The following is a 13,906-nucleotide window of genomic DNA, read 5'->3' as shown; positions in this document are numbered from 1 at the left end:
CCCTAAGGAGTTATACCCGTATAAAATACCTCTTCCTTAAATGCAGGCAGAGCCTGGGACTTGCTTCTAGCCAACATAATAAGACCAAGGTGATGAGATGTCACTCTCTTGATTAGGTGATATTATATGGCAAAGATACTAGGGTTTCATTTTCATAATTCTTTTATATGAGTCCCCTTCAGCCTACTAGAGCAAGAGACTCTTCCTTGCTGGCCTTGAGGGAGCTTCCCTGTTGAGAGGCCTGCCAGACGGTCAGTGTATGACAAGATGGGTGGACTCTCGGAGTAGAGAGTGGCCCTCAGCTGACGGTCAACGAGAAACTGGGCGGGGGGGGGGGGGGGAGGTCTCAGTTCTACAGTGGCGCAGAACTAAATTCAGCCACTGATCATGTGAGCTTGGGAGAGGACCTATGACTCCCAAAAGGAATACAGCCCTGGAAGCACCTTGATTGTACCTTTGTGAGACCCTGAAGTAGAGGACCCAACTAGTCTGTAACCGGGGTTATGATGCACAGAAACTGTGAGAGAGTGTGTGTTGTTTTAAGCTGCTGAGTTTGTGGGCATTTGTTACAAAGCAATAGATAACTGGTTCCCCCTTCTATCTTTCACACTGTATTGGGCTGATATTCCACCCTTGGGAGAGTATTATTAAATCTCACTCCCTTCTCGTGCCCTCTATTAAAATTCGTGCACTTTCACAATGTGCCTGAAAAGATATATAAAGCCAATTTGCAAAACTTGATCAAACAAGTAGCTATAATTAAATGTGGAGAGTTGTTAAGATAGGTGAACAACAGGGGACGTTGAATACACAGCAGGATGAGCTAAAATAGTCTAGGGATTCAGGAAAGGGCTTCTGGAGAAAGTGATATTAAAAGTTGGAAGAGAAAGATTTCCTTAGACAAAAGGAGAGATGCAGAGTATGAAGGCAGAGAAGTTTTAAAAAGGGTGAACTATTGTGGTATGACAGAAAAAGTGCGTAAATCCTAAGTGTGCAGATTGACACATTTTCACAAAGTAAACACCCATGCAACTTTCGCTGGGATCAAGAAACAGTGTTACCTGTCCCTTAGAAGCCTCCCTGTGTCCCATTCCGGAGAGGGACCTGCCCTTCTTCTCCAGAAGGGTAACCCTGTCCAAACTTGTAACATCATAGTTTCGTTTTTGACTATTTTTATACTTTATGTACTTGGACTAAGATAGCACCTGGCCTTCTATACCTGCTTTCCTTCCCGGTGTTATGTTTGTGGGACTCATTCATGTTGTCGCATATAGCTATAGTTACTTTTGTCTCATGGCTGCACAGTATTGCCCTTTAAGGGGATCCCACATTTATTCATGTTCATGTGGATGATCTGGGTTGTTTTCCATTTGGAATGATGGTACACAGTGTTGCTGTGAACATCGTTGTGCGTGGCTCTAGTGAACAACAACATATGTTGAGGAGATTCCTAGGAGTGGAATTGGGTTATGGTATGAGGCATTGGACTTTTGAAATCAGGGAGTGAGGCATCGAATGTGGCTTATAGGAAACCAAGCAGTCTAATGCCAGTCTGCCTTTGCAAGCTTGGTTTAGACCACTCTCTGAAATACAAGAGAGTGGTCTCAACAGATTCCAGGAAGGTAGGCCAGTTCTAGATTATTCACTGCCCTGCAAACCACATTCAATTTGGACTTTGTCCTGAGGAGCCATTAAAGGGTTAAAGTGAGTAAAAGATCAAAATTGATTTTTTTCAATACTTAAACATTTATTTACCTCTAATTATTACTAAACACAATGCTAGACACTGCAATAACACCAAAAATAACAAAACGGAGTTCACATCTTCTGGCTACAGTTTGAAGAATGAATTGAAAGGAGCCAGGCCTGGCATGTGGAGACAGATGGACTGCTCTTTCAGTGCTTGTGAACCACAAAAATGTTTGATCTTATAAGGGTTTATTGAGTCTGGTATCGATGTTTTCTGAAGTGAAGGGCCTTGCGTTGAATCATTGTTTTCTCCTGGCTCAGCCAGAGGACTTAACTGGCATTTTTCACCAAAGAAATGGGGCGGCCGGTGGAGCTGCTGTGGTTCGCTTTTGTTGGCTGACATGCTGTCCCATAGTAGTCGTGCACTCTGCAAATGCTCCTGTAAAGAAAACAAGAAAAGCCTGAGTGCCACTGCCCTAATGGGGCCTTTGACCATAGAACATTGCTGGCTGTGGAAGAAAGCATGACTCCAATACTTTAGTGATAGAAATGCAGACTAATGCTTGGGCCAGGAGGGCATCCTTGATTCTCTCTGGTAGACATGTGTGGTCAACCCACCGTCCTCTACACACTGAGACACTTCTAGCCAGAATGGCCCTTTCCCCACGTCATGGCTAGGGTTCCCCCATCTTGCTCTCTTTAATCGTCCCCACCGAGGTTTAACCATCACATCTACACTTGTTCACTCTCTTTATAGAAAGCTAACTCTCTATATCAGTATATGCTCATCTTCTCCAGCAAGGATTGTGCCTGCTTGAGACCTGTTTCATGTCTGTTCCCCATGTATCCACAATCTGCCTTCCACCCTCCACTTGTTTGGCCCGGCCTTTCATGATCTTTCTCACCACTCTACATCCGTTCACTAAATCCCATCTGTTTGACCTCAGAAAACCCACTTATGACCAGTTGTTTTCTTTCCGCACCTCCTGCCGACTTTCTAGCCCTGTTTCAGGCACTCTGCATCTCTTGAATGACCCCAACTGAATGACCGCAAGTGATGCCTTGCTAATTCTCCCCAGCCTGCTTCACTTTTTCTATATGTCCAGAAATTATTATCTTTTTGGCACTATTCTTCCAGCTGTAGCCACAGTTAGGGTTCACTCTTAGAGCTTCTGAGACTGTTGCTGTTCATTCGAAAAAACTTATGATCACTGACCTGGAAAGTGATGAGATGCATAGGCCCAGAATGGACCCCCTTTCCTTGGGATTGGCCAAAAGAGGCAATTGTTTCTTAGCCTTCTAAAAGCTCAGTCTAAGAAAGCAAGAGAGAGAGAGAGAGAGAGAGAGAGAGAGAGAGAGAGAGAGAGAGAGAGAAAGAAAGAAAGAAAGAAAGAAAGAAAGAAAGAAAGAAAGAAAGAAAGATTATATATATATATATATATATATATATATATATATATATATATGCTCAGTCTTTGCCCAGATCTCACAATCATGCTTCTAATCCATTGTCTGCACACCTTCCCCCATTGTGCAGATGCTTAAGGATTAGGACTCCCCTCACACCTGTGTGCATGATATATCACTAAGTGTTCATAATACTACCATCTCCTTCTACCAGCACTGTGTCCCCAACTCCTTATAATCTCTCACCATTATAGCCAATCGTGAACTTCTGCCCATTCTGTTTCAAAAGTTTATCTTGGGGCACCTGGATGCTCAGTTGGTTGAGCATCCAACTCTTGGTTTTGGCTAAGGTCATGATCTCACAGTTCATGGGATCAAGCCCCACGTTGGACTCTGTGCTGATGGGGCGGTCTGCTTGGGATTCTCTCTCTTCTTCTCTCTCTGCCCCTCCCCTGCTCACGTTCTCTCCCTCTCCCTCCCTCTCTCCCTCTCTCTCTCCCCGACTTTCCCTCTCTCAAAAAATAAACCTTAAAAAAAAGCTTATCTCATGCCAGCCTCTTTTCTCCACCTCTTCTGCCATGCCTTAATTCAAACCCTCATCATCTCTTGAATCATTTGCATCTGACCTCCCTGTCACCATTCCTCCTTCAGTAATTTATTTACAATTACCCAGACTCTTTCTCACATACTGAACTGCTATGTTACTCTTAAAAACTTCCTAAGATTACCTCTGTAAGGGTATATATTTTTTGGCTATTTAATAATATTCCATTGTATAATGTACTACATATGGTTTATCCATTTATCAGTGAATGAACCTCTCAGTTGTTTCTAGCTTTTGGTGATCATGAATAGTGCTGCTATAAATATTGACGCACAAGTTTTTATTTGAATACCTGCTTTCAATTCTTTTGGGTAGATACCTAGGATTGGAATTGCTGGGTCATATGGTAACTCTATTTGTAACTTTCTGAGGAGTTACCACACTGTTTTACATAGGGGCTACACCATTTTACATTCCCACCAGCAACATATGAGGGTTCCGATATCTCCACATCCTTGCCAACACTTGTTATTTTCTGTTTTTTGATTATAGCGTCCTAGTGCATGTGAAGTGGTATCTCCTTGTGGTTTTGACTTGCAATTCCTTAATGACCATTGATATTAAGCACCTTTTCATGTGCTTATGGGCCATTTGTGTATCTTTTGTGGGGAAATGTCTATTCAAGCCTTTTGCTCATTTGCCCTTAGGATCCTCTTTTTGTATTATGTTCTAAGAGTTCTAATTATATTCTGGACATAAGACTGTTTTTAGGTACAGTAAAACCTTGGATTGTGAGTAACTTGTGTGAGTGTTATGCAGAATGAGCAAACATTTCGAATAAATTGTAACTTGATAAATGAGTGATGTCTTGCAATCCAAGTAGTATATGATGCCGAATGTCACATGATCACAACTGAGCCAGTGGTTCTTCTCTCTCTGTCTCACTGCGGGATTGTGGAAGATCCTCTCCCACACTTGGTGTCAGGTCAGGCCACGGTGTTAGGCCACAGTGTTTGGCAGAAATCAGTGATTTTTCAGAACATTGGAAGGTGCCCACAACTGGCACTGGTGTATTTTCTGTCCCTTCAAAGCACCTATGGACAGTCCTTTGCTTTTCCAGACAAGAGTAAGCTTAGGAATGCTCTGCTTCATTCTAGGTCAGGCTGCCTGCAGATACAGACCCTTTCCTCTGCTGCCTTATTGCCAGTTACATTAAATACAGCCTGTGACAAGAGTTTATTAATGTACTGGAGTCAACATCTGTGCAGGCATATACAATGGCCCCCATACAGAAAAAGGTTGAAAAGAAAGGTGGTAAGAAGAAGAAGATGATTACAATGAAAGTTAAGAAGGAATTCATCGAGAAGTACAAATAAGGTATGCAAGTGGCCAAAATTGCAAGATTTCATAAGAAGTCTACGTCAACCATATGTACAACATTAAAGAAGAAAGACGAAAAAAGTGGACTAGATGCAGCAAAAGGAGTCATGAGAATATCAAAGCAATGGCCACATGTTCTAGAAGATGTAGAAAGTTGCTTCTGGTTTGGATAAATGACAAGCAACTAGCAGGTGATGCTGTGACTGAGAACTTTATGTGTGAGAAGGCAAAGGCCTTGTATGCCGACCTCATAAGTAAACTGCCAGGTATGTCAAGAGAAAACAAAGAAGGCTTCCAGGCAAGTAGGGGGTGGTTTGATAACTTTAAGAGGGAAGTATCATCCATAGTGTTGTGAGGCATGGAAAGGTTCCGAGTTTAGACACTAAGGCAGCAGAGGTGTTCACTCCCAAGTTCCAGAGGCTCTTGGTTTCCGAGTGGTACCTGCTGGAGCAAGTGTTTAACTGCAACAAGACGGGGCTTTTTTGGAAAAAGATGCCAAAGAGGACCTACATTACAGAAGAAGAGAAAGCAGTGCCCCGTCACAAGGCCATGAAAGACCATCTCACCTTCCTGTTTTGTGCTAATGTAAGCGGGGATTTTAAAGTGAAGCCCCCGCTTGTCTATCATTCCGAGAATCCACGGGCCTTCAAGAAATGCAAGGTGCAGAAGAGCCAGTTAAACTTTATGTGGAGGTCCAACAGCAAGGCTTGGGTGACTTGTATCTTGTTCGTTGAGTGGATCAACGAGGCCTTCGGTCCTGCAGTGAAGAAATCCCTTTTAGGAAAGAGTCTGCCACTCAAAGCCTTGCTGCTTATGGATAATGCTCCTGTTTATCATCCAGGCTTTGAGGACCACTTCCTGGAGGAATTCGAGTTTTTAAGGTCAAGTTCCTTCCTCCCAACACCACTCCAGTCCTTCAGTCCATGGATCAGCAGGTCATTTTGAACTTTAAAAAGCTTTACCCCAAAGCACTATTTCAGCAATGCTTTGAGGCGACCAAAGGAACGCCTCAAGGAACAAATCTTCCCCTCCAAGAGTTTTGGAAATCATTTTGACATCGTGAACTGCCTCAGATCATGGATAAAGCCAGGGATGGGTCACCAAGAGAACCCTCAATTCTGCTCAGAGAAAACTGGTCTGAATGTGTTCTTGGGCATGACGTAGAGGGGCTTGCTCATGAACAGGAGCTGCCAGTTGTCACTAAAAGTGTGTCCTTGGGGAAGGCCAGGGGCCTGGAGGTAAACAAGGACGACCTTCAGGAGCTGATGGAGGAACATGGCCAGGAGCTGACCACTGACGAACTGACGGATCTGCATCGAGAGCTACAGCAAGAGGTTACGGAGGAGATCTCGTCTGCAGAGGAGGAGGGGAAAAAGGCGGAGGAATCCCTCACTTCAAGCGAGATTAGGGAGATGTGTGAAATGTGGGAAGCAGTGCGAAATTGTGTAGAAAAGCACCACCCGAATAAGGCTGCAGCAGTGCGAGCGAGGAATCTCTTTCACGACAATGCATTGTCACATTTCTGAGAAATCCTCAAAAGGAGGCAAAAGCAAGCGTCATTGGATAAGTTCTTTGTTAAAGTTGCACAAAAAGAAAAAGATTCCATTGAGCCAATAGATAGCAGTGATTCCGTTAGTGAGAGTGAAAGTCATCCTACACAGTAACCCTCCTCTCTCTTGTCTCCCTCACACCAGCCACGAAGGTTTTCAAAGGTAAGTGCAGGTTAATTTATTTTTCTTTCTATTTTGTATTTTATGTATTATTTTGTATTATATGACAGTGTTCTGATCATTTTTATATGAATATTTTGGGGTCGTGGAACGAATCATCTGAGTTTCCATGATTTCATATGGGGAAATTTGCTTTGATATACAAGTGCTTTGAATTAGAAGCATGTTTCCGGAACAAATTATGCTCGCAAACCAAGGTTTTACTGTATGATTTGCAAGTATTTTCCCCCATTCTGCAAGTTGTCTTTTTACTTTAATGATAGTGCCCTTTCATGCATAAAAGTTTTAATTTTGATGAAGTCCAATGAACCTATTCTTACTTTTGTTGCTTGTGCTTTTGGTGCCATAACTAAGAATTTATTGACAGATCCATGGCCAGACTAACTTTTAAATTTCCATTTCCCACCATGAACCTTTATCCCATGGTTTACCCAGAATGAATGTCTAATAAATCCCTTGAAACCTTTTCCCTTCCTTCTAGATCCAGTTCACATATCACCTCAGTGAATTCCCAATACCCACAGGAGGAGTGTTACTTATTCAAATACCTCCCTCCTTCAGGTGCTGATCCTATCTCACCTGGTGTATAAATGTATCTGTGTCTTTCTTTCCTTTTAAGATTGTGGTGCTTTGAGCACAGGGATGAATTTTATTTTACTCTGAAGCCTATGGCTTGAAAACTGATCAATGTCTGTGGAATGGATGGATGAATGAGCAGTTATGGGAAACAACACATTTTCTTGTTACAAAGCTTTAAAGGCATTCCTGGCACCCCATAAGTTTTGTGGAAAGGAGGGACAGATTTCCCACTGCAAGGGTCAGACCGATGTAAGACTGACTGAAATACATGGCATTGTCATTTGGCACTGAACACCCAGTAAGGTTCTTCTTGTCTTATCTACCCCCTATGGCCCTTTTTGGAGACCTTCCAATTCTCTGAGGCTCCCTGCCACCCTCTTTACATGAGAAGCCAGGACAGGGGAGTCTCATTTAAGATCTAATGTAGGCTTCATATTTATAAAGGGATAACCCAATTTATTTGAAGCTAGGGATATACTATTAATAAGAGGAAAAAAGTCATCATGGGAGTTAAAGTCTTTCATAGAAGTATATAAAAAATGAGCACTATTCAGCTGCTTGAATTTTAATCTGTTCTCTGATTCCAAATGTAGTTGTAATAAGACACAAGACTACCTTTACTTTGGTTTCTTTTTTTTCTTTCCCCTTCTGTTCCTCTTCAGCATCCCATGCTTTCTCTTATTATCCCCTTTTATCTTGGTATTGGGGCAATCAGAGAGACTATGCTTTCAAAGAAATACCATTTTTTGCACTTAATGGTTTTGTAGTTCATGAAGGTAGGAACATCACTTTTCAGAGAAGCAAGATCCCCCACTGTGTACATTGACAGAGCTCTTCTTAGGTTGCCATGAGAAGTGGCCCTGACTTTCTACTTGGGCAGCCTTGACCTCACAGAGGAGCCATGCCCCTTGTGGTAATAAGCTCATAGCCCATTGTGAAATAGCATCTGTGGCCGTGTGAGGCCATGCCGCCAATGTAACCTTTGCAGTGTCCCACGTTAGTTCTATACAATTAATTCCAATAATTCACAAAGAGCCCTCATACTCTTAGGGAAAGATAGCCCCTTCTCTAGCCATGGTAACAGTCCAACCCCAGAACCAGAAATAAAGCTGTCCTATCTGCCTTATCTTTTCTTTCTGAAAGCCAGCCAATCGGTGTCAGTCTCACACTTTTACCTTCATGTAATGGGAAGCTGCTGACTTTGAACTTGTTTCTAAGACTGACTACTCTCCTCTCTGACAATGTAACCTCAAAACAGACCCATCCCCTAAATCAGCTTCTTGTTTTGCTCAGGGAGCAAAGCTGCCTGACCAGTGAAACTCTCTTACTTAAGTAAGAAATAAATTCAGGCCTTTGATTTCAGAAAGTGTGCCATGGTTTTATTCTTTGTCAGTTTTCCATTACCTCTCGAATGTCTGCATATGCCAGTATTACAATGTTCAATCATCTATGCTGTATGTGATATTTCATGCTGAAGATGATAGTTATTGAGCATAAAGGTGTATCCATGCTATATATGTAATCGTAAGTCTTGTAGTTACTGAGCATGAATAAAGTTACATTTTACATAGTCACAGGTTAAGAGAGATACTGTGCCTAAGGGGATTGGATAAGAATTTCATTTATCCAAAATTTAAAATCTTTCTGTTCTTGAAGTTTGATTTTTTTTTTTATTATAGGTTAGAAAAGCTGAGATTTCAGGGCGCCTGGGTAGCTCAGTCGGTTAAGCGTCTGACTCTTGATTTTGGCTCAGGTCGTGATCTCATGGTTTGTGAGGTTGAGCCCCGTGTCAGGCTCTGCACTGACAGCCAGGAGCCTGCTTGGGATTCTCTCTCTCTTCCTCTCCCCCTCTCCCTCCCCCGCTCATGCTTTCTCTCTCTCTCTCTCAGTAAATAAACAAACAAACAAACAAACAAACAAAAGTTGAGTTTTCAAACTCATGTTCTTGAGCCTAATTTAGCATGTGCATGTGCTCTTAAAAATACTTAAACCAACATTTAGAGAGTCTGGCAATTTCACATTTAAGTCTAGGTCTCCATATTTTCTTGGGAGGAAAAGATGGTGAATTTGGTGTTCCAGGGCCTCCACCGCTGCCTGGCAGCACTCAGCAGTAATGGAGGAGCTGGTGCTGCTGCTTATAAAGTGGGCGTAGGCCCCCATCTTACTCACGGTCTCGGTCCTCCCTGTCCCTGCCCCAAGAGGTAGAAAGATCCTCGGTGACTCTTCGTCACCTCTCTCATTTATCTTACAACAGGGACCTATTCCTCTACACATAATTCTCCATCATTTAGCATTTTTGTTCACTGCATTGTGGCTTCAGAGAGTGACCATTACAATTCCTTTACAGGCTTTTAAATTTGTCCCCTGGACCAACAAAAAAAGCAGGGTAACAGACCCTTTATGAGGCCCCTTGTGTTACAAGCCCTTTTCCCACAGTAGTGTGGCATCTTGGATTTCATATTCTTTCAAGGTTATAAATTTAAGTGTTCATACCTCACTGTTTTGGAGGCTTTTGTCTTTTCTCCCGGTTTCTTCCATCAATAGCGTATTCTTTCTTCCTTAAACAAATGTCATCCCTTGTGTTTAGCTGCTGTGGTAGATTATAAAAATGGTCACAAATTATGCTGCTTTTTCTACCCATGATCCATGCGAGTGTTCTCCCACACTGACTCCGAGCCTTGTGACTTCCTTTGGCCAACGGGACGTGAACAAACACGATGCAAGCAAAGGCTTGCAAAACGTTTATGCGCTCGGGCTTGCTCCTCTGCTGAGCTCCAGGACTATGACCACCACCACCGTGTGTGTGTGAGCCCAGGTTAGCTCACTAATGCAAATGATGAAAGATACTTGGCTAAGTCGCCCTTAGCCCCCTGGCTCATATCCAACTGCTAGACATGTGAGAGAGCACATCCTAGAGCATTCGGTCCCAGTCAGGAGGGCCCAAACCAAAAGAATCATTTAGGTGACCCACCAAGTTGTGAGAAATGATAAATTTATGTTGTAATAAATTTTTGGTTTTAGCTGCTAAGTTTGGGGGTGGTTTACCACATAGCAAAAACTAACAGGTATAATGTAAATTAAAGAACATGCTATTACCAGAAAAGACCTGCATTTTCCAAAAATGTCAATATTATGAAAGAAAAACAAAAAGACCAAAGAACTGTTCCAGATTGGAGGATAGCAAAGAAGCGTGAAAATCCAATGTAATAGTAAATCATACTGGATTGGATCTTGGACTGTGTGGGGAAAATGCTTTAAAAGACATCGCTGGAACAATTGAAAAAATTGGAATGTGGACTGTGAAATAGATAATAGTATTGTCTTGAATTTGATAATTATATTGTGGTTGTATAAGAAAACATCCTTGCCCTTAGAAAGTACACATTAAGGTGTGATGCAATAATGTGCTGTGGTTTATCTAACCTCCAAAGAGGAAAATACTGATAATGATACTCTCTCTGACAGGATAGATAATAATAATAGTGCTAGTAATCATAATGTGTGGGGGGGGGGGAAGGAGGAAAAAGATGGAGGAGGAGGGAGAAGGTGGGAGGAAGTCAGAATTATAAAGCAAACTGTAGTAAATGTCAAAAATTAATCAGTCTGGGTAAAGTTATATGGGAGTTCCTTATACTATTTTGTATCTTTAAGTTTTAAAGTGTTTCAAAAGACATGAAAAGGAAAACTCAATGATTGAGGAAGTAAAAAATTAACTGCTATAGCTTCCTTCAGAAACTTCCTGACAACATTATCTCAATCAATGTATTGAGAATAGTGTGTTTTAGGCAGAAGCCAAGATACTTATTTATGTAGATATCAAACCTTGGGGCTTATGACTGAAATTGGACATGGAGAATGCTGGAGTCATGTTCATTTTATGACCAATACATGAGGAGATAAACAGAAGCCCTTTAAAAATATTGGGCAGTAAAAAGGATGCTAGATAGGGAAAAGAGGATCTGGATTTTTGTCTTGGTTCTGCTACAACTATCCTAGATTAACGGGAAACGTAATTTCTCAAGGTTCCTCTTGGTGCTAACATTTATAAAATACCCACAAAACAAAACCACATGTGTTGATCAGTGACTTCTAGTGTAGTCAACTTAGTGACTCTTCGTTATTATGTGATAACTACACACAATATGTATTTATGGTTATAGATGGGTGCGTCGTTAAATATATCGATGTACAGGGAGCACAGGCTTGAGTCATTATGTGGTTGCCCCTGTAGAAGCTAGGCTGTCTGGGGTGATATTAGCAGAGAAAGATTTTTGCATGGTCACAATGTTGGAAGCCTCCATTGGTGATACAGGTTGTAAGGATTGGGATTGATAAGGATCCACTCCTTCCCCATACACACACGTACACGTAACCATAGTTTCCCCAAGATGACACAGGAAAGAAGAATCACAATGACAGAAATGACAGGGTAGCATATGGAATAGAAAGACACATTATAATCTGGAAGACATGTAGTTGATTGCCCATAGGGAAGACTTGTATTTTTAGCAGCACTAAAACTTAGCCCAAATAAGGCCAGTGACACTGTGGGGAAATGTCCTGCACCCTTTTGTTATTGTCGGGGATTTGGGGCGTATAACACAAAATGGCATTTTTAAGAAAAGTGGTAGATCTCTCTGGCTCTTGGTACCCTCCAGCCTTACTCTGCATCCGCACCATCTCTCCTCTCTCTGTACGGCTTACTTTCACATTTCTCCCCTCCTGTTCCTTTTAACTGTTTCTCCCCTTCCGAAGGCTGGTGGCATTCACAAGGAATATTTAAGCATGTTGGAAGTCTCTCAGGGGAAGGAGGCTATTTTTGAAATTTTTTTTTATTGTTGTAAGTGTACAGCTTAATGAATTTTCACAAACTGAATGTGCTCTGTAACCAGCACCTCCCTCCTTCCAAAAGGGAACGTCACCTGCCTCCCACGAGCCATTCTCACATCTCTTCCCATTCAGTAGCTTCCTCCAGGATAGCCGTCATTCTGACTCCTAACAAGATAGATTAAATTTGTCTGCTTGGAACTTTATACGAATGGAATCTCACAGTAGGTATTCTCTCGTATCTGTTGCTCAGTATGTGTGACATTCACAGTAGGTATTCTCTCGTATCTGTTGCTCAATATGTGTGACATTCATTCATACTGTTGCACGTAGCTGTAGTTTGTTCATGCAGTATTACCTGTAAGATACACTATAATGTATCTGTCCGTTCATGTGTAACCTTTTTGTACTTTAGCTATTGTGAATAGTACTTCTTTGATCATCCTGGTATTTAACTTTGGGTAAATATGGCTATGCAGTGGGCATATATCTGGCAGTGGAATTGCTGGGCCATAGGGCATGTGAGTGAGTGTGTGCTCAACCTCTGTAGATGCCGTGAGGGCATTATTTTGCAAGTGCCTTTTATGGGCCAAGAACTTGCCGTACACTTGCTATACGTCTTGACAAAATCCTCTCAGGCTCTTATTATGGAGCTTATGCCGCTGCCGAAGACACTGAGGTTTAGGAGGGTTAAGTAAATTGTGCAACGTCCACCAGTGTTTGGGCTGGAGCAGAGATTAGAATCCAGCCTGCTTGGCTTCAAAGCCTTTTTTTATGATGCTCCCCCATAAGCTTCGGATCTCTGATTTAGAACCATGCAGCACTATTTGCATATGACTTAAGGATAAATGGCAGTGGCCTTCCAAGAAACGCTGTTCTTGGAACAGCGTTGGTAACATTTCTAGCTAGAGAAACGTTTGCCGTGTGTATTGTATACAAATGCTGGCAAAAGGAAAGGATGCGAAATGTTAGAAATCTGTGCTCTCTCTGTTCCGTGGTGAGGAAGAGATGACTACCTGTTCCCCAGAGATTTGAGCTCCTTTACCATGATGTGGAGTCATTGCTGGCAAACCAGGAACTATGTTTCGTATCTTTCTTGTATCTAGTGGGACCACGTGACAGGTTCTCACCGCAGAAACGTGAATGACAGTGATGTGCGTCATCTCCAGGGATGAGTAGTTGAAAGCAGGTGTTCCTTCTTCTCTATCTTTTTCCGCACAACAGACAGATACAGAGGATTCAGTATGGGCCCTTGAGCCCATGGTGATGCCGGAGCCATCAAGAGAGGCTGGGTCCCAAATCACGGCTTGACAGACAGGAGAGCTGCCTGTCCATCAGAAATGCCCATTTGGACTTTGCATGAGTATCAATAAACTTTTATTGTGTTAAGCCTCTGAGATTCGGGGGCCTATTTGTTATAACATCTAATGTTCCCTTAATTAATATGTCAGAGAAGTCTCCACGTTCATCCCACCCCTAACTTCTGCTTTCATCATTTGGATTCTGGTATTTCTGCCACGATTGAAACCTTGAAGACTGATCCCTCCCTCTCCTTACTGGCTAGGATCATAGGAATTAAATGCTCTGCTTTGCAGGGCCTTGATCCGATTATCTTTGTGAATCATCTTCAGTCCTATTATTTATTTCATGCACTGTGACAATGTCGTGTAATTTTATGTAATTTAGCCTTTGAACCTCATTGCTCTTAGTGAAGGAAGTCATTAGAGAGGAAAAAAAAGGCCTTTTCATG

At 42.1% G+C, this 13,906-nt stretch overlaps 1 long non-coding RNA gene across 1 annotated transcript; it reads right to left on the bottom strand.

Annotated features, from left to right (window-relative positions):
* Nucleotides 1-1,732: 1,732 nt before the first annotated feature.
* LOC131502530 (uncharacterized) lies at nt 1,733-10,102 on the bottom strand. Its single transcript, XR_009257070.1, has 3 exons — nt 9,823-10,102; nt 2,906-3,001; nt 1,733-2,125 (listed from the first exon to the last, which is right to left on the bottom strand). It is a non-coding gene; the product is annotated as an uncharacterized LOC131502530 (long non-coding RNA).
* Nucleotides 10,103-13,906: the final 3,804 nt, after the last annotated feature.

This window comes from Neofelis nebulosa, chromosome X (assembly GCF_028018385.1).
Source record: "Neofelis nebulosa isolate mNeoNeb1 chromosome X, mNeoNeb1.pri, whole genome shotgun sequence".
NCBI classification, from domain to species: Eukaryota; Metazoa; Chordata; class Mammalia; order Carnivora; family Felidae; genus Neofelis; species Neofelis nebulosa.
This window is presented reverse-complemented; position numbering and strand designations above follow the sequence as displayed.